The 20453-nt window shown below is 32.6% G+C and overlaps 1 long non-coding RNA gene across 1 annotated transcript; it reads right to left on the bottom strand.

The window, feature by feature from the left end:
• Positions 1-556: 556 nt before the first annotated feature.
• Positions 557-19849, bottom strand: LOC120168958. The gene is made up of 3 exons (XR_005520624.1): positions 19838-19849; positions 18405-18412; positions 557-677 (listed from the first exon to the last, which is right to left on the bottom strand). It is a non-coding gene; the product is annotated as an uncharacterized LOC120168958 (long non-coding RNA).
• Between the last annotated feature and the right edge of the window lie 604 nt (positions 19850-20453).

Raw genomic sequence — 20453 nt, forward strand, 5'->3', positions numbered from 1 at the left:
GTTGGGGCGAGACTATATTTCAGGTAAAAAATCAATGATCCAACCTGACCATATATAAATTTTTAATTTTCTCATTTATATTTATTATATATTTAATGTTTTAGAGGTTTTTTATTTTTATAATGTTAAAATATATTCTTTAATAGTAAAAAATGTAACAAATTATTATAAAATTTATTATTTTAATAATTTAAAATATAATAAATAATTATTGATATATTACTATTAAATACATTACATTAAATATTTTAAAATACTATTATATTGTATATAGTCAATATTGTGCAAACCCTGTCTATGATAAGCTAATGGGTTTTAAAAGGGCTCGATGAGGCCTATCAAAGTAGTGTAACCAATGATCAGTTTCCATTGTAGTTTTCTTGTTACAGAAAAATGTTTGATGTTACCTATTATAAGTTTTGTTTATCTTCGTTTTCTTTTATATTAGTTCTCATCGTCTTTCCCCAAACAAAATCATATATTGAAAAACACAAAGGAAATATAGAAGATAAAGAGGGAAGATGCAAGGGTTGATCAAAACTAGAACCGAATTAGTAGAGATGTTGGTGTTGGAGATTCTCTCAAAGCTTCCTGTTAAATCCTTGACCCGTTTCAGGTGCGTTTGTAAGCCCTGGTCTTCATCTTTTGAAACCCCTCATTTCATTACAAAACATCATCTGAACAATCTAAAAAATAATAACCTTAATCTCTTCCTCAAACGTTGTCATGGTGACATCTGTGATGACATCCATTATTTCTCTCAACTTTCGACCGAGAAAGACCAAAACTTTAGAGTAAAACACAATATTCACTTACCCTTTTTCAAATTTTATGCATCCACCTTTAGTTAATGGCCCTTGTAATGTAATATTGTGTTTAGCAGAGCCAGTAGTTGGACAAAATGTTTCCCTTTAGAACCCATCTACCAGAGAGTTTAAAATCCTTCCTCACTCCACAGTCCAGTGCACTCATGGATTAGAATACACTAGTTTTGATCGCCTTGGTTTTGGGTATGATTCTCAAATTGATGAATTTAAAGCCATAATATTTTTTCTAATTGTTTTACATGGGAAAATGAAGAAGGCATGAGCATTTATAGTCATTCGATAGATCAAGTTGAGTTATATTCACTTCAAAGCGATTCCTGTAAGGAAATTTCAAATACTGGGGTTGATGCTTTTTGCTTTTTCTTTGTTTAATAATTATGTCAATGGGTTTATTTATTGGAAGACATTAGGAATTGATCACCTCATTCTTTCGTTTGATATGGTTAATGAAAAATTTTTAACTTCACCACTGCCTGAATTTGGTGGGAGTTTAGAAAAATATTATTTGGACCTTTTGGACTTCAATGGATTTATTTGTGAATTGAAAAGTCTTTTGATTTATGGGTTATGAATGGTTCATGGACTAAACAATTCAGTGTTGAATTTGTTCTTGGAGTTGAGAGGCCTTTGGGTTTTGAAAAAATGGCAAGTTGTTTCTCGAGAACTCGGATCTAGAACTAGTTTTATTTGATCCCTCCGTACAAGAGCTAGAAATCTTGGTATTCACGCTTATCAAGAAACAATGCACATTACTGCATATATTCAGAGCTTGGCTCCATTGAATGGAAGATCAGAGCATGATGAATGTATAATATGACGGTCAGCCGGAGGAGAATCAAATTGATGTTGAACACTAAGACGGATGGGGAGCTACAACAAAAGAGGTAAGATTTAATGGGATTTGGTCTCTTCCTATGCACTTTATGTCAGCTATATTATCTAGTGATGTTCTCCAATATTGTTTTTATTGTTTGAATTGTATATACATACCCTAGATATTGACTTGTTTAGGTTTCTATTTGCTTTTGGTTGTTTTAGTGGATCCACGAAATTACAGACTAAAGATTTTCTTAGTTGTTAACTTTGATATGCAATTCTATTGATCTGCATATCATGATTGTAGGTGCATATATATACCACACAGGGAGTGTTTTTCGTACTTGAATTTGCTTCTGAGAGCTTAACGTCCCAAATAGTTGAATGTAATTTAAAGTTGACAGTGGAAAAGTTGGGTTTTAAAATAAATGTACAAATAAACAAATTTGGAGTCGTCATCGACCTTTGGGTTAGGTAGGTCAAATACCAAAAAATATCCTTTAAAATAATTTTAAGAAAACTAATTTTAAAAGATAAAAAGTGGTATGCGTTTAACCAGAAACTCATTTTGAAAAGGGTTAGGGAGTCGAATATGTGTGGGGAAGAATTAACACCCTGTAATGCCCAAAATCGGTACCAAAGCAATTATACGTCATCTAAATGTTGAAATTGAAAATCTTGAATATACATTTAAATTGTAATCCTTTTAAAAAAAATAAAAGGAGTATTATTTTGTACGAACAATTCTCGAAAATACATTCCTTGTAGTTAAGGGGGAATTTCCATGGATTCAACATACGAAATAATATTACCCTAATTTATATAAATCATATATACATAATAATTTTTAAAACAACTATAGCATAAAAATTATTACTTTGTATGAAAAATCATAGGGAAATGACCCTTGTCAGCTAAGGCACATTTCCATAGATCTCCATACAAAATAATATTGTCTTAGCTCATAGATAAAATACACATGTTAAATTTTAAAGTGTTCATTCAAAAATAAAAGGTATTATTTTGTTCAAACATTTCTTGGAAACACACTCCTTGTAAGCTAAGACTCGTTTCTATAAATTATTTGTACAAAATAATATTTAACATACATATATTTTTTAAAAATACTAATATACATATATTGATCGAACCGATGCACATTTAATCGCTACCTAATAACATGCAACAAAAAAGAGAGGTTAAAGCACAACACAACACAAGTAGAATAGACCACATTAAGGTATGACTGAAAAATAGAAACTTTAAATACCAAACTACAAAACCAACAAGACTAGGGTAACCATTGCAAATATTGTATAGATTAGGCATCAGAATCGTAAATAAACCAATAATCACTATTCATAACTTGAAATAAAAAAGTTATTAATATTTGAGGATTAAACAGTAAAACAAGCAATAACATGGCCATAAACAAGAACATCACACAAGCTAGGTACTAGAATCGTAATTTAACCACAACCTAAAATTCAAGATTAAAATGGACATCAATAAAATATAGGGACTGAATCAAATATTTACCCAAAACACGTACAAACATGGACAATGACTAAAATAAAAATGAAATTAAAATTTAGATCTAAATTAAAATAAATGAACATTCATTTCAGTGACCAAATTGTAAGATTACAATACACAAGGGATGCAAGAATGATTTTCTCATATCCCCAAAATGCATAAACCCTTCCCCTAAAACGACGTCATCTCGGGGTAGGTATAAATACCCAAAAATTAGTCAAAAATTGCCAATCCTCATTTTTCATTTTGCTTTCTCTCTCTAAAAGGAGAGAAAACCTTTTTTTCTCTGGCTTCTGTCTTCCCTCCCTCGCATTGGGAGGTCGACATCCTCTGGCCACCACTCTCAAGAGTGCTTTGCTGCCGTACACGGTGTCTGGTGACCTAAAAAGTTATCTAAAATAATCCCCTCTCTACCCTAAACCTAAATATAAAAAACCCTAAGCCTAAATACCCTCCAAACGCCCTAGATCTAGGGATATACCTTCGAACAAACAGCTCTCTGACGATGCTTGAAGGCTTCGGGGACCGCGAGGTAAGCTTCTTCTTCTTGGTCCCTTCTCCATTTCTTTTTTCTCGATTTTCCCTACTTTTTTTTACTCGAAAGCTTTTGGTTTTTTTGTTCTCTAATTTTCCTTTTTTATGGTTCTTGCTCTCTTGTTGATGATATGTTCTTGGTGTTGTTGATGTGTTGTTTATATCACCTAAAAGAGGGATGATTTTTCCTTTTTCTTTTTTTTTCCACTTTTAATGTTACGTTTTTTGTAAGGGTTTGAACCCTCTATTTTATTTTACTTTCTTTTTCATTCTCCTGACAGGGGTGTTGACCGAAAAGAGTGAAATCTGACGAGGATGATATTCTGCAGGTATGACGTGGGTTAAACTAGGGGTTGACCCGAGGCTCTTTGTCTTCTTTTGGTGGCCGACATGAAATCTGGCGACGGTGGCAGTCCTCAAGCAGTGGAGAAGCACGAGCGCGTGCATTTCATACAGGGAGCGTGTGGTGATTAAAGCACTTTAGGGTAAAACTCTAGTTGATTCAGATCTATACTGTTTGATGGGTCCAAATCTAATGCTTTAAATTGAGAGGTGGTGGAGGCTTGGTGCAACTAGGGTTTTTTAATAGACTGGGCTCACGGGTTGAAGGTTTGGAACGTTTGGGCCTTGGTTGATTCGGTTGGGACTTAGGGTCTTAATTTGTAATCTAGGCCTGGTTTGGTTGCAAGTTGGGAAATTTGTACCCAGAAAATAAAATAATAATATTAATATTAATAAATAGTAATAATAATGATAATATAATAATAATAAATTATGACCCACACAAAAACGGGTGTCTATAGTTGCCCCTCTTTATACATTCTTATGTTAACAAGAATAGGGAAAAGTCAAAGAGACAATGAGTTTTAGTTCGATCCAATCTATGCTCTAAAGTCTCTTGAGAGATTTGTTCCACTGTTTCTCCAGGGTAGATTAGATCGAGAAACGTTGACTGATTCTACTGTTCCTCAGGGAAGATTGGATCAAGGTAGTCTGTTCCACTATCACTCAGGGAATATCAAATCTTAAAAGAGACGGATATGTTCTGCTTCTTATTGAGGGAAAATTAGATCTAGGGACTTTGATTAACTCCACTTTTCTTTAGGGAAGATTGAATCAAGGTAGACTTGTCAAGTGTTACTCAAGGAATATCAAACCTTGAAAAGAGGGATCTATTTCGCTTCTTCTTGAGGAAAAATCAGATCTAGGGATGTTGATTCATTCCACTGTTCTTCAGGGAAGATTGAATCGATGTAGACTTGTTCCACTGTTACTCAGGGAATATCAAATCTTGAAAAGAGGGATATATTTCGTTTCTTCTTAAGGGAAAAATCAGTTATGGGTATGTTGATTCATTCTACTATTCTTCAGGAAAATTTAATCGAGTTTAATTCGCTTCTCTTGTCTTCGAGGATATCAAATATAAAAATTAAACTTTACCACTTGTTAGTACATGTTTGAGAATTTGAAAACAATCATACTTGAAAGTCTTGAGATTTCAAGATAATCTTTGAAAACTAATTTTTCTTGTGGGAACTTTTCTCGCAGCTACCAAATATGAGAACCTGCCTCGACTTGAGTGTCATTTGAACCTCTTCCTTTCTAGGACTTTGAATTGGTTACTTTTCTAAAAAAATCAATTTTAGGGAAATAAAAAATAAAAAAAACTTTGGAAATTGTTTTCTCATTTTTGTTTTGGAAAATCATGTAAAAACATCCTACCCGAAGGACTTGTGGATGGCCCAAATGACTTATCATGTTGCTCGAAAGGATTATAGATGACCTAAAGGATTTAAGCATCAAACTTGAAAGACTTACTAATGGCCTGAAGGACTTACCAAATTTGGGAATAGTTTACTAGGTAAGAAAATTTCCTTAGTTTTCAAAAAATTCAATTTTAAGATTTAAATGAGAAACTTTTCTCATTTGAGAGACATGTGAAAACATCCTGGCTGAAGGTCTTACGGGTTGCACGAAGGACTTATCATCTTGCTCGAAAGACTTATAGATGACCTGAAAGATTTAAGCATCGTGCTCGAAATACTTACTGATTTCTCGAAGGACTTACCAATTTTGGAAATAGTTTACTAGGTAATAAACTTTTCTTACTTTTCAATTATTTCAATTTTTAGATTTAAATGAGAAACATTTATCATTTTTTAATTTATAAAATGAGTTAATGGTCGGGAAACATGCCCCACTTCAAAGTAACGCTTCTTCTATAGATTGCCCCCCCCCCCCGTTCTTCAGGTTATGACTCTCTAAACATGATTATTTGTATTTGAGGTTTGAATTTTAGCTTTAATCAATTGAGATTTTGACATCATGTATATTCTTTTTTCACTGAATGATTTGTGAAAACATGCATTTATGTGAGAAACATGAATGCAAATAAAATTTTCAATTTAATGCATTTTCTTTTATGCAAATTATGTTCTCATGAAAGCATAAATGTTGATTCAATTTTTCTTGGACTCCAAAGTGGAGAAATCTGTCTTCATCCACTTGATCACTCATCTTTAGTGTTTACTCGTATATCAGTATAGCAACTTAAAATTTCAAGCTTGTATTTTTAAGAGCCATTTGATCATCTTGTGTCTTTCTGTCTTCTTTGCCTTTTATCTGTATTAAATTCTTAGAATAAACATTTCGCTTATTGAACTCTTGCTGCGGTTAGAAATACGTTCTTGAACTTCTTAAACTCTACAGTTAATTAATGCTCGGTAGGTTTTCTCTACAATGTAAGCTCTGCTCAAATTCATGGTATGCCCCTTACACTCTAAGTTGTGAGGCTCATTCTCAACATCTTTTCAGTCTGAACCTTGTTATCTCAACATGACATGGGTTTTTGGTCATGCTCCAATGTGGGTACTTTCACGACTCACACTATTTGTGTGCCAAAATTTCATTCTTGACTGGTCTCACTCTTACATCACTAAACAACAATGTTATGATGCCAAAGACACTTAAGAAGTGATGAATTTTGGTAACAAAATGTCTTACATTTTTTCTATGAGTTGGCATATGTGCTCATTTTGAATAAGGCGATCATATGCTTATTGACGGGTTACTGTCAATGTCACAAGGAAGTGTTACAATTTCTATCCTTCAGTCATTATGATATCTTAGACTATTTGTTTTGGATTGTGGAATGCTTCATTATTCTGGCATTCTTTATTATTTCTCCAATAGATGCAGAATGAGTCTCACTAGCTTGAAGGACCTTGTTCATTTGAGATTGTTCTGTTTGAAAATATTTTTCTCCTTTATTTTATTTTAGAAATCAAAGAATGAAAGAATTTTGTAAAGTACTGCCCTTTATTTCAGGCTCACAATTGAAGCAAATCATATACATGAGTTCATAGAATATCAAAAGAATAAATTATTATTTAAATTTTCAATTATACTCCTTTGACAAGTGTCAGGGCTGGTGGGTTACTTCAGGTTGGTTTCATATTTTCTAAGTTTTCAGCCATCGCGATATCCTTATTTGTTTATATGCCCATGTGAACCTTAGGACATGCCCTTTTTCTAGGCTCGTCATATTAAGTGGATGTAGACAAAATAAATCAACTAGCACACTCAATTACTAGACTTTTTTCGAACACTTCCATTTTAGTTCTATGAAATCTCTCATCTGTTCAAGTTTTACAAACACCTTTAGTAGAGGCACTGTCGAAAATATCAATCTAACTATAAAATTCATGGGTGCTTGTGTGAGGTCGACTATAACAGGTGTTCCTCTACTCCCTTAGTCCATTTTACTGAAACCCCTTATTTAGTACATTAGATTTAATTTGCCATTATTTGGCTAGCTGAATTCAACTTTATCTTTTATATATATTATAATTGCCTTTATATGGCTAGTTGAATCTATTTATAAAGACATGGCATTTAACCAATTGCTTTAGAGGAACAACTCAAGCTTTATTTTATGCATATTATAATTACGTTCACGAGTATGTCAAATCAATTTCTTAAGCTCATCGAGGAGAAGATGTTATAGTTTGGGTGTTGTTAAAGGTAAAAAAATCTCATCTTTAGAGTTCAATTCCCAAACAGCTGACCTGAACTAAATTCATCTACTCGACTATTCCATCTGAATAGATTAGAATCACCATCAAACGTTATTAATTGAAGTATAACCCAACCAGCTTTGCAACATCGTATGCAATATGCCCCATTTCATATGTCCCTATGCATACCTGTATGCCAAGCCTTTCGATTGTCTTTTCATGTGAGGAGAAGGCTATGTTGGTCCCTACAAAAGAAGGGTATAGTATTATGGTGTATCTTCTAGAGTAAAATCAAGGCTCTTGTTTTATACGAGTTTATTATTGTCACTTTGTCAAAGATTTATAACCCTAATTATTTAAAGAACCCTTAATCTGATTAATTTTTTAGAGAATTTCAATATTACAAATTTGATTCAATGCTCATAAACTTTAAAATAGAATAAGTTCATTTAAATATCCTTACAACAAAGCTAAGAAAGGATAAAAAAATTAAGACATGATGCCTTCAATGTAAGGTGCAACTGTGGTGGATAACAACCTTCACTTGTTCATCTAGATTGCCCCATTACCATTTCAATGTTGGGTGTCTAATTGGATTAGGGTATTTATCCTCATTTTCTCCTCATATCTTGATCATTTATCATGTCAGGACTCCACTGTCGACGAGATTTTCTATATCTCCCATCAATGGTATGCATTTGTCAGTGGGATGGCCTAATGCCCCCCAGATGAAAATCGTAAACACTATTTGGGTCATAGCCATAAGCAGATGGGCTAGTCCTCGTTCTCAAGGGCCTTAGGGTGAGGTACTGACTCTTGATTAAAGGGGATAATAAGTCATAAATGTGCACCTGAAAAACCTTGATGGTCGTATTTTTTCAATGCATCTTTTACAGCCAGTCTTGGATTACCTATCTTCTAATTTCCCTCTCGTCGTTTCCCATTTCTTTCTCCTTTTTCAGCATTAGAGAAGTAGTAAGAGTTGAATCCTTTAACCTTATCTCACATACCTTACTTTCCTTGATTTTTCTATTTTCTTTCTCCACTCTTTTTCCGTATGCACTTTATTTCTTTTGACGCCATCAACTCTATTATGGGGGCTGACTCCCAACTTTTTGACTGAAATAAACTGATTGTTAACATCCACCTCTATAACTCAACGAGCAAAAAGATCTTGAACTTTTCATTTGAAGTTACTACAATTATCGATGGAGTGTCCTTGGGCTCTAGCGTGATATTCACAAGAAATTTTCTCATTATACCAACTCGGATAAGGGGTAACAGAGGCTTATCCAGACGTGCAGTAATTAGTTGAGCTTCGATCAATTTGGGATATAATATGATGTACAAAAATGAAGAAAAATTGAGTATAATCTCCATTGACTTCATTTTCTCTTTGCCACCATTGTGATCATCTTGAAGACCTAGTGAATGATTGTTGAGATATTAGTTTTAAAAGTTAAGCTTTTGACTAACGTCTTGTGGCAGACACTGGCTTGCAATCGCCCCTTAACAATAAGTTCTGAGCTTCCAGGGAGCTTAGGTTTTCCATCTTCAAAGCATAACAACCCTTCCGTGATGAGATTTTGAACCTATATTCTCATAATCATACAAATTTCCGTAGAGTGACTAAAATCTACAACATGGTAGATGCATGATTGTTTGGCACCTTGCCAATATGGAAACATGTAAGTATTATACCTTGGAGGAATAAGTGTTGGAAGGTCATTTTCGAAGAGAAATGGTAATAAGTCCGAATATGACCCTGGAATTAGAACGAAAGGCATCATCTTCTTTTTCTTCTTGTTCTTTTAAGCCTTTTTTACTGGCATTTGATCTTCCTCTATGCCTATCTTCTTTGAGTCAGACTCAACTTTCGTGTCAGAATTTTCAACCTCGATTTTTTCTTTTTCTAGCATGATCTCTGTTACAATTTATGGAATCATACCTGATTGTTGGAGTTGACTTGGATTACCATACTCCCCAACAGGTTCTTGATCATCTACTATCATCACATTGTCTGCACCACAAACATTTAAATTTTCACTCGAAGTGTAATACCCCAAACATCAGGTTAGTAACTAAAGTATAAGGATCTAAAAGTTAGTGGTTATCTTTTGATAAACTGAAAAGTTTAAGGATTAATTTTATGAATTATTGTTTAGGACTTATTATCAAAGATTGAAGGATTTAAGGGTAAAATGGTCTTTTGATAAGAAATGAATTAAAAATTCATTTTAAGGGTTATTTAACTTGTGATAAAGGGAGAAAGAACGAAAGGAAAAATTTGGAAGCTTGCTCTTCTCTTCTCCCCTTCCTCGTAAACCTCCATACTAAGGTAAGAGATTTCAAAGTTGATTGATTTTTTCTTTTCTGATTTGGTTTTAGTTCTTTGAGTGATATAGAAGCTTAATAAAGCCTAAATATGAGTTGAAACTAATATATTCAAGATTTAATGGTGATTTAATAAAATGGGTTTTTAAGAGAATTGATTTAAATTAATTATTTTTTAGATTTTTAAAGATACATTTGACTTGTCAATGGTTTAATTAAGAGGTTAAAAGTGTTAGAAAGGATTAAAAACATATTTGAAGAATTGATATGATTTTTAGTTTAAACGGTTTTATGGAGAAATTAAGGTGTTAAGGGGTTTTTAATGGATATAAGTTAGTGGGAATAAATGTAAATGAAATTAAAGGCATGAATGGAGTCTAAGTAATAGATTTTAGTAAAGTTGGGTAAATTTTCGAAGTAAAAAAGATGAATTCGGGGTAAGGGTATCGGTATTAGAAGATCAATATCGATACTATATGGTTAAATTGAAGGAAATAGTAGGAATACGATGAACAATATCGTTACTAATTGAAGTAGTATCGATAGTGATGTGAAGGTATCGATACCAATAGGAAGGTATCGATACTATAATTGAAATCTGATTTCCAGAAGGCCAGAATGGTTTCGATACTAAAGTGGGTATCAGTACCATAAAAGAAAAGTATCGGTACAGCAAGAATAATATCGATACTACAGAGTCTGAAATGTTAAATTTGGTGTTTCATTTTGTTTAAGTAAAATTTAATTGCGTCAATGTAATTGAGTTCCGATATTCCGGGGTCATATTAAATGTGTAGATTTGATTGAAAGCAAGTGTTGAACGAATGGACGTGTAAAGTTAGTAAGCTACAGTGAAAGGATGTCTGCTTAGGACATATGTGAGGCAAAGGTGAGTGCATTTTACTATACTTTTAAATATAATAGGTGGAAGACTTGCGATAAGTCAACCTCGAATATTTTGAAAGAAAATGTTTTAAATTTTACTATGAAACACTTTTATCATGCTTTGATAAATAAATTGTGAATAATTTGTTTTGTGAAGAGCTAAATCTTGAAAGTATGTTAATGTAAATGATTTGAATTATGACAAGATCTTTTCTGATATTTTTAATATATTTTTGTTTATGAAATTTGACATGAAATGATATATGGAGTTAAATATAATACAATCTGATATACTATGTAAAGGTTTTCTACGTGAAAATGATATGGGAATATGTTTATATGGAAATGTTCAAAGTGAAAATGTTCCACGTGAAAATACCTATTTGAATGTGATCTACATGAATAAGACACACTTTGAATAATTAAATAAAAAATAATTATATGGAATAAGGCCGAAGTATATTTATGAGAATTATAAGTACAGTTGGCATGCCAAGAGTCGAGGGTTCAACGTGGTCCTTTGGGACATATCTATGTGGTCCTTCGGGAGAATCTACGTGGTCCTTCAGGATAAATCTATGTGGTCCTTCGGGACAAATTCTACGCATTCTTCATGACAAATTCTACATGGCCCTTTGTTGCAATTTATATGAGCAGTGGTGACTACATTAGTGCACAACCTCATTGTACTCGCATACCTTGAGTTCTCAGTGGTATACAATGGGCTAAATAAATCAATGAATATGAATTAAACAAATTGATATAGAATGAAAAGTGTATAATCGTATATGTAGTTTTTAAAACGTAAATGTAATTATGAATTAAGCAGGGTCTAAAAGTTTATAACATTTATATGAAACGTGAATTGATTTTCATATCAAGTATTTTCTATGAAATGTTTAAATAAATTTTTTTTATGATTTTATAAAGATCATAATGCCTCACTAAGTCATAGACTTAGCGTGTGATTGTTTTTACACATATGATCACAAGCTTCGAGGAGTAAGTTGAATAAGCAAGAGCAAGATAACGTACTGGTGAGAATTAGAAATTTGAATTGTATAAGTTTTGATTTGAAATGTTGCTGGCATGTGCTAATTATGTTTAAAATTGTAGATGTTCTGATATGTTTTGTAAATGTGTTTTCCATTTTTATAATAATAGTCAAATTTTCAAAAAGTCAAAGAGTTTAAAAATCAATATGATACCTCAGATTCGTATCTAGATCGGGGTACGAGTTGGGGTGTTACATTATTGGTATCAGAGCTTAGGTTTAGTCAAGTTTTTGAAACAGACCAGCGGTCGACTATAAAAAATGTTTCGTTTGTACATGCCAACAAAATAACAAGTATCTCTGATCTAATGGTGTAATTAGTAGGTTGTCCTTGCTACTATAGTTAAGTAATTAAATATTAATATATGTCAGACTACAAGGGCTCCCGTGGTAAAACATGATATGAAGGTAAAAAACATTCGAGTGTAAGGAAGAAGTTGAGAAATGTTGGATTTAAAATTTATTTCATAATATAAAGTGATGGTTAAATGTTTTTGGTCACAAAAGAAATGTTGAATAGTATATAAGTCTACTGTGAATTCAGGATAATAATTTATTAAGCCCTAATAGATGGTTGTTCAAGGTTAATGATTTAGAAAGGTTCGGAAGGAAAGATTTTATAGGAAACAACGAAATGCAAGGAATGTAATAATAAGATCAGATGAAAATTTATAGTTTTGAAAAATAAGTTGGAGAAATAAATGCATTGTAGAAGATAATATTTGAAAATGATTCTAAGTAGTATCGAAAATAAAAAAAATGGGTTTCGTTTGAAATAGAGAAATTTGTTTCGAAATATGAATAAAGATTTATAATTTTTTAGTTTATAAGAAGCCAAGAATTAGAATAGCAAGTCTGGTCTAAGTGTAAATTTTGTAAACTGGATTTGAAAATTCGACAGAAATTGTATAAGTTGAAGTGGAAGAAGTGTTTTACATGGTTAGATATGTATTTGAATTTAGTTCTGATTGATCAAGTAGAGAAATTATGAGTATAAGGAATAATAAAGAATAAGATTCCTTACAAATGATTATAGATTACCAAAGTTAAGAAGGTTCAATAAAATTAGCAATCAGTACTGATTATAAGTTGTATGAAGATGTTTTTAGTATTGCTAAGAGAAGGAAGTTGAAGTATGCAAAAAAATGACCTATGTTATAAGGAAATTTTGAATTAAGAAGGAAAAAAATTTTGGAGTTATGAGTAAAAGTTAATAAATATTATACTTGTTTAAATATGATGGCAAAGTATTGGATCAACAGTATTGGTGATAAAGAGGAGAAACTTGAAGTGTTGGTCAAATTACCAAGTTGAAAGTAAAACAAAGAGAAATGATAGAACTTTCTAAGTATTTTAAGAAGGTTATAGAAATTCATATGCTATGTCCCTTGGTTGTTGGAATAAGAAGATAACGCAAGGAATGCTAAGATAATGTTCCAATTTATTTTGTTAAAAATAAAGGATGAATATATATAAGTACATGTTCAGGATAGAACATGATATAAAGGAAAGTAAGGAGCATAGGATATATTAAGGTAATAAAGATATGAGAAATTAAAGTGAACGGTTTGGAGCACTAAGTATGACAAGGATTTTTAAAGAGGTTTAGCTTATAAGTTTGAAATGTTGAAAATAAGGTATTACATAAATTTGGAATGAAAGAAAACAATTTTTCAGTTCTCAGTAGAAATGAGAAAAAGGTTACCATGGATTTCGTAATTGGGTTGCCATTGACATGGAATAAAAAGGACTCAATTTGGAGTATTGGTGGATCATTTAGCAAAGCCCACGTATTTCATTCCTATTCAAAAGGATTTTTCAAAGGATAAGCATGCATAACTATACATTAAGAAGATATTAGAGTATATGGAGTGTCAGTTTTAATTTATCTGATGAGACATAAGGTTTACTTCATGGTTTTGGAATTATTTGAGCAAGGCCTTCAAAACTCGATTTAACTTTAGCATTAAATTCCATCCACAGATATATGGTTGGTCCGATCAGGTTATTCAGATTTTTAAAGTTATGTTAAGACATGTGTGATTGAGTTTAAAGGATCAGGAGAAAATTTGTATGATAAGTTGACAAAACATAAGTGTGTATTTTCTATGGTTATATTCCTTATCCATGTAGACTCAAGTAAGAGGATAAGGATATGTATATTAAGGAAATTTGAGATATAGTTGAATGAAATTACTAGTATTGATAAGAATATAGTGAATGATTGTATTTTCTCTGACTAAGTTATTGAGGATATACATATTATTTAATTAGATTGGTAAGTGTCAAGAAAATGTTAAGAGCTTACAATGATTATTGACATAAATTCCAAGGTTAGTATGATTAGAATTTGGAAAACATTATGTTAGTCATAGCAAGGTGTATTATAATTATAAGATGTGTGTTTGCATAAGAAGAAAAAGTTTTAGTTATGCTGTTATATAACACCCCCAACCCGTACCCGACCCGGATACGAATATGAGGTGTCACATTGACTTTTCAAAACTTTGACTTGTTGAAAACTTATTGAAAATTTTAACTTTTTTATTTTATTTCAAGTGGTGAAACCCTTAAATCAAATTGCTATTGAAATTCAAACTCACATTGAAAGTAAGCACTTAATAATTTACATAACTATAAAATAGTATGATTACAAATTGGATCAGAGCATTTCAGTTTAAAACATTTTAATACATTCCAACAATTTACATAATAGAAGAAACCTACAGCTGTAATTGTTATGATATGATCTTCCTTCCTTGTATGCTATCCCTTTCTAGCCTTACCCTTCTGATCTCTTCGAACTTACGTCTGAAAAGATCACACGCTAAGTCATTGACTTAGTAAGGCAATTACAAGTATAATAAAACATTGTAAAATATTTTCATGTTCATCTCATAGAAAACGTTTCATAAGGAATTCGATTTACATTTCCTGATAAGAACGTATACTTTTACACATTGCTTGGTATATATCACTTTTTTTTTAATATCCCAATGTATACTACTGAGAACTCAAGGTATTTGAGTGCATTGAGGTTGTGCATAAATATAGTAACCACTGCTCACATAATTTGTACCAAAGTGCCACATATTTGTCCCAAATGACCATATAGTTTTGTCTCGAAGGACCGCATAGGTTTATCCCGAAGGACCACATATGCTTGTCACGAAGGACCACATAGGCTTGTCACGAAGGACCACATAGTTTTGTCTCGAAGGACCATATAGTTTTAACCCGAAGAATTACATAGGACCCGACTCATGGCATGCCAATTATACCTCTAATTCTCATACATATACCTTGGGCTTTAACCACATAATTATTTATAATTTCATTATTCAAAGTATGTCTTATTCTCATAAAGTACATTCTCATAGGGTACTTTCACATAGACCATTTTTGTATAATCATATTCCCATATCGCATGTTGATATTCATGTGTATATAAGAATCAAAACATATCTTTAGAAATATAACTTGAATAAAGTATTATAAAAATATTGCGTAAAAGAAATAAAATGTTTTTCAATTGAAAACTCTAAGGTTGGTTTATCGCAAGCCTCCCTCAAATCTAATATAAAAAATTAGTTACACTCGCATTTGCCTCATGTAATTCCTAAATGAAATCTTTTTTAACTTTCGTTCCGTCTCTTTACTATATCGCTTCGATCAGTACGATGTCATTCCTAATCTACACAACAATATTTCTAAGATCAATACTAACTTTCCATTAACGAATAACCAATTTGCACTTCCAAAAACGAAATGAAACACCTAATTCAGTATTTCAGACTGAATAGTATCGGTACCCCTCCAATAGTATCAATACTTCTCTTCTGGGTACCGATACCCACTTCGGTATCGATACCATTTTGTATTCAGGAATTTCAACTCTACTTACAGTATCGATACCCACTTCAGTATCTATACTACTTCAATTAGTATCGATACTGTTCTTCCAATTCAAACTATTTCTTTCAATTTAATCCTATAGTATTGGTACTGTTCTTTCAGTACCGATACCCAAACCTAGATTTTACCTCATTTCACTTCAAATTTTTCCCACTCTTTACCTAAATTTTAAGCTTTTAGACCCATTCATACCCTCAAACTTATTATCACTTACCCTAACTAACTTACCTCCATAATTCCCCTTATAACACCTAAATTTCTACTTAGAGCACTTAGAACTAAAAATCATACCAAATATTCAAACATGTTCTTAATCATTTCTAATACTTTTAACTTCTTAATTAAACCCTTGAAAAGTAAATTTATCATTAGAAATCCAAATACTAAACCATATCAACAAATCTCTTAAGACACATTTTACTAATTCATCAATAATTCACCAATCTCTTAGTTTCTATGCATATTAAAGTTTCCACAAGCTTATATACTACTCAATGCTTCAAAAGCAATCCACACCTGAAAATAATAACCAGCTTGAGAAAAACTAACCTTATCAATGGAGTCACGGGAAGGGACAAATAAGAAAAGTGAGCCAAGCTTCCAGACAATTCTTTCCCCTTTATTTTTCTTCAAATGCTTAAATATCTTTTAAGATGAATTTTTAAATTCATAACATGCTAAAAGACCATAATGCCCTTACACTGCTCCATATTTGATATCATGTCCTAAACAAAATTTCAAAAATTAGTCCTTGCACTTTTTAATTTATTAAAATAAAACCACCAAATATTAAATTATTACACTTCAGTCATTGACCCGATGTTTGGGGTATTACAATTCTCCCCCATTAGAAAAATTTTCCTCGAATTTTCACTACACAAAGAGATAAGGAAATTTTCGTTTCATGTCCTCTACATGTTCCCATGTCGCCTCTTCTACTTTGTGATTTCTCCAGAGAACTTTAACCAATGCAATCATATTGTTCCTCAGTTGTTTGACTTCATTTGCCAAAATCTGCATTGGTTTTTCCTCATAGGTCAGGTTAGGTTAGACTTTTATTTCTTTTAATGTTATGACTTGTGAAGGATCTGATCGATATCTCCTGAGCATAGACACGTGGAATACATTATGAATATTTTCTATTTTTAGTGGCAATTCTAACTGATATGCCACTGCTCCAGCTCTTTTTAAGATCTCATAAGGTCTAATGAATCTAGGACTGAGCTTTCCTTTGCGTCCAAAACGGAGTACTTTCTTTCAAGGTGATACTTTGAGGAAAACTTTGTCGCCTAATTGGATTTCAATTTCCTTTCTCTTCAAATCCGAGTAGGACTTTTGTCTGTCTGATGCCACTTCAAGGATATGCTGGATCACCTGAACCTTTTCTTCTACTTCTTTAATCAAGTAAGGACCATGAACATCTCGATCTTTTAATTCATACTAATTAAGCGGTGTCCTCCATTTCCTTCCATACAATTCTTCATATGGTGTAATTTTAATACTCGATTGATAACTGTTATTGTACGTAAATTCTACAAGCGGTAAATACTTTTCCTAAGATCCATGGAAATCAATCACACACGTTCTCAGGATATCTTCCATAACCTGGATCGTCTGCTCCAATTTATCATTGGTCTGAAGGTGAAAAGTCATTTTAAAGTTCAATAGGGTACCCAATGCTTTATGTAAAGACTTCCAAAACCTCGAAGTGAATCTTGGATCTCTATCAGAAACTATAGAAACTGGTACTCATTGAAGTCGAACTATCTCCTTGATGTATAGATCAACATACTTATCCATTCAACAATTAGTTCGATCGGGAATGAAGTGCGCAGTCTTTGTTAAGTGATCCATAATTACCCAAATAGAATATTTCTTATTTGGTGTCAAAGGTAGTCCTGTTACAAAATCCATCGAAATTATTTCCAACTTCCACTAAGGAATGGAAATCAGTTGTAAAAGTCCTAAAGGAACTTGATGTTCAGCTTTCATTATTTGACAAGTTAGACACTTTGAAACAAACTCTGTAATAGCCCATTTCATTCCTGGCCACCAAAATCTTCCTTTTAAATATTGATACATCTTGTTCCCTCCATCTAACTTCACCTCAAAGTTCTTAATTTTACTTTAGTCCACTTGTTCTATCCTTACTAAACATTTATCATACTTCCTTTGTGACTCCTTTATTCATTCCAGCAATAACGGTCTTAATTTCAATTCAGCCATCAAATCATAATTGTTCTTTAATACAAGTCGAGCATCTAACATATGTAAAGCTGTGAAAGTCTTTCGGCTAAGTATATCAGCTACTACGTTTGCTTTCTCAGGGTAATAATCTATGATTACATCATAATCTATAAGTAGCTCAATCTATCTTCTTTGTCTTAATTTAAGCTTCTTTTGAGTTAGCAAATACTTCAAACTTTTATGATTTGTGTAGATATAACAACACTCACCAAATAAATAGTGACGCCAAATCTTCAATACAAACACCACTGTTGTTAACTCAAGATCGTGCGTCGAATAATTCTTCTCATATGGCTTAAGATGTCTCGAAGCATATGCCACTACTTTTCCTTCTTGCATTAAAACACATCCCAACCCATTATGGGAAGTGTCACTTTAAATTGTATAATCTTTATCTGATTCTGGTTGCACTAGCATCGGAGATTGCACTAGCATCAAAGACTCTGTAAGAACTTCCTTTAAAGATTCAAAACTCTTTTGACATTTATCCATCCATGTGAAAGACACATATTTTTTTAACAGCTTGGTCAAAGGGGATGAAATCATTGAAAAATCCTTTATGAACCTTCGATAATATACCGCCAAACCTAAGAAACTTGGTACTTCAGAAACATTTCTTGAGACATCCTAATATAATATAGCTTTTATTTTCTGATGATCTACCTGAATCCCCTCTGTAGAAACCACGTATCCAAGGAATACCACTTCAGTTAACTAAAACTCGAACTTAGAAAACTTAGCATAAAGCTTATTGCCTATTAATGTTTTGAAGAATCAACCGAAGATGGGCATCATGCTCCTCCATTGTCTTTGAATACACTAAGATGTCATCAATGAAGACGCCCACAAGCTAATCAAGGTACAGTTGGAATACTCTATTCATTAGGTCCATAAATGTTGCAGGTGCATTAGTTAATCCAAATGACATTACTACGATTTCATAATGGTCATACACAGTCCTAAACACCATTTTTGGAACATATTTTTCTTGTATCTTTAATTGATCATAACCAGAGCGTAAATCGATTTTGGAAAACACCACAGTTTCCATGAGTTAATCAAATAAATCATCGATTCTTGGGAGAGGATACTTATTCTTTATGGTCACCTTATTGAGTTGTTGATAATCAATGTAGAGACGTATCGAACCATCTTTCTCCTTACAAAAAATACTGGTACATCCCAAGGCGATACATTGGGTCTGATAAATCCTTTATCCAATAGCTATTGCAACTGATCCTTTAGCTCACTCAGTTCCTTCGGTGCCATTTGGTAAAGAGCCATTGAAATCGATGTTGCTCCCGGCATAACCTCAATTTGAAAATCAACTTCTATATTAAGAGGTAATCCTGAAAATTCTTCTGGAAATACATCTGAAAATTCCCAGACCGTCGAAATGTCCTATAGTCCTCTCTCCTTGACTTTAGTATCGATCACATTGGCGATAAAAGCTAGACATCCTTGTAACATTAACTTCTTGGTTGATATTACTGATATCATGCTAGCTAATGGATTAAATCTTTCACTAATCACAATTATTTCTAATCCTTCAGGACTTATCAAAGCTACTAGCTTCAATCGATATTGTCATGATAACAATATAGCCACTCTATTCCCAGAATAACTTCAAAAGATTAGTAGGGAATTTAATTCCTTGAATCCTTATGGGACACCCTCGACACAACTGATTCACCCTATCACTATACCCTAATGGATTATTTACGATCACATAATTACTTATAGCTTCTAACTGAATTTTCAATTGTCTCACCAATTTACTACTAATATAAGAAGTTGATCCCATGTCAATCAAAACTAAAATAGGATTATCAGTTAACTTGAAAGTACCTACAATGATATCAGGATCATCACTAGTCTTAAGGTTGTACACTCGAACAGTTGAATACACTTCAGGTTGAGTGGTCGACTCAGACTGATTCTTTCCTCGGCCTAGTCATCAATGGGTAATCTCGAATGAAATATCCTATCTCTTCACACTTAAAGCATGCTCCGGATACCCTTCGACATATGACAGTATGTTGTTTACCACAATGTTAACATTGAGTTGACTTTCTCACACCCGATTCCACAGATTGAGTCTGCTAGCTCTTCCAGGATTGGATCCTTTACCTAAGGATACAGTTGACTCCGATCTAAACTGAGGTCTAAAACTTGAACCTCATATTTTCTCTGATTATGATGCACTTGATGAGATATTTACTCTCTTGTTCCACTGGGTCTTTTGTTCCCCAAATCTTTCATTATGAGCTCACTCTAAGGCTTTAGCTC

Source organism: Hibiscus syriacus, unplaced genomic scaffold (genome assembly GCF_006381635.1).
Source record: "Hibiscus syriacus cultivar Baekdansim isolate YM2019G1 unplaced genomic scaffold, ASM638163v2 tig00111741_pilon, whole genome shotgun sequence".
Lineage (NCBI taxonomy): Eukaryota > Viridiplantae > Streptophyta > Magnoliopsida > Malvales > Malvaceae > Hibiscus > Hibiscus syriacus.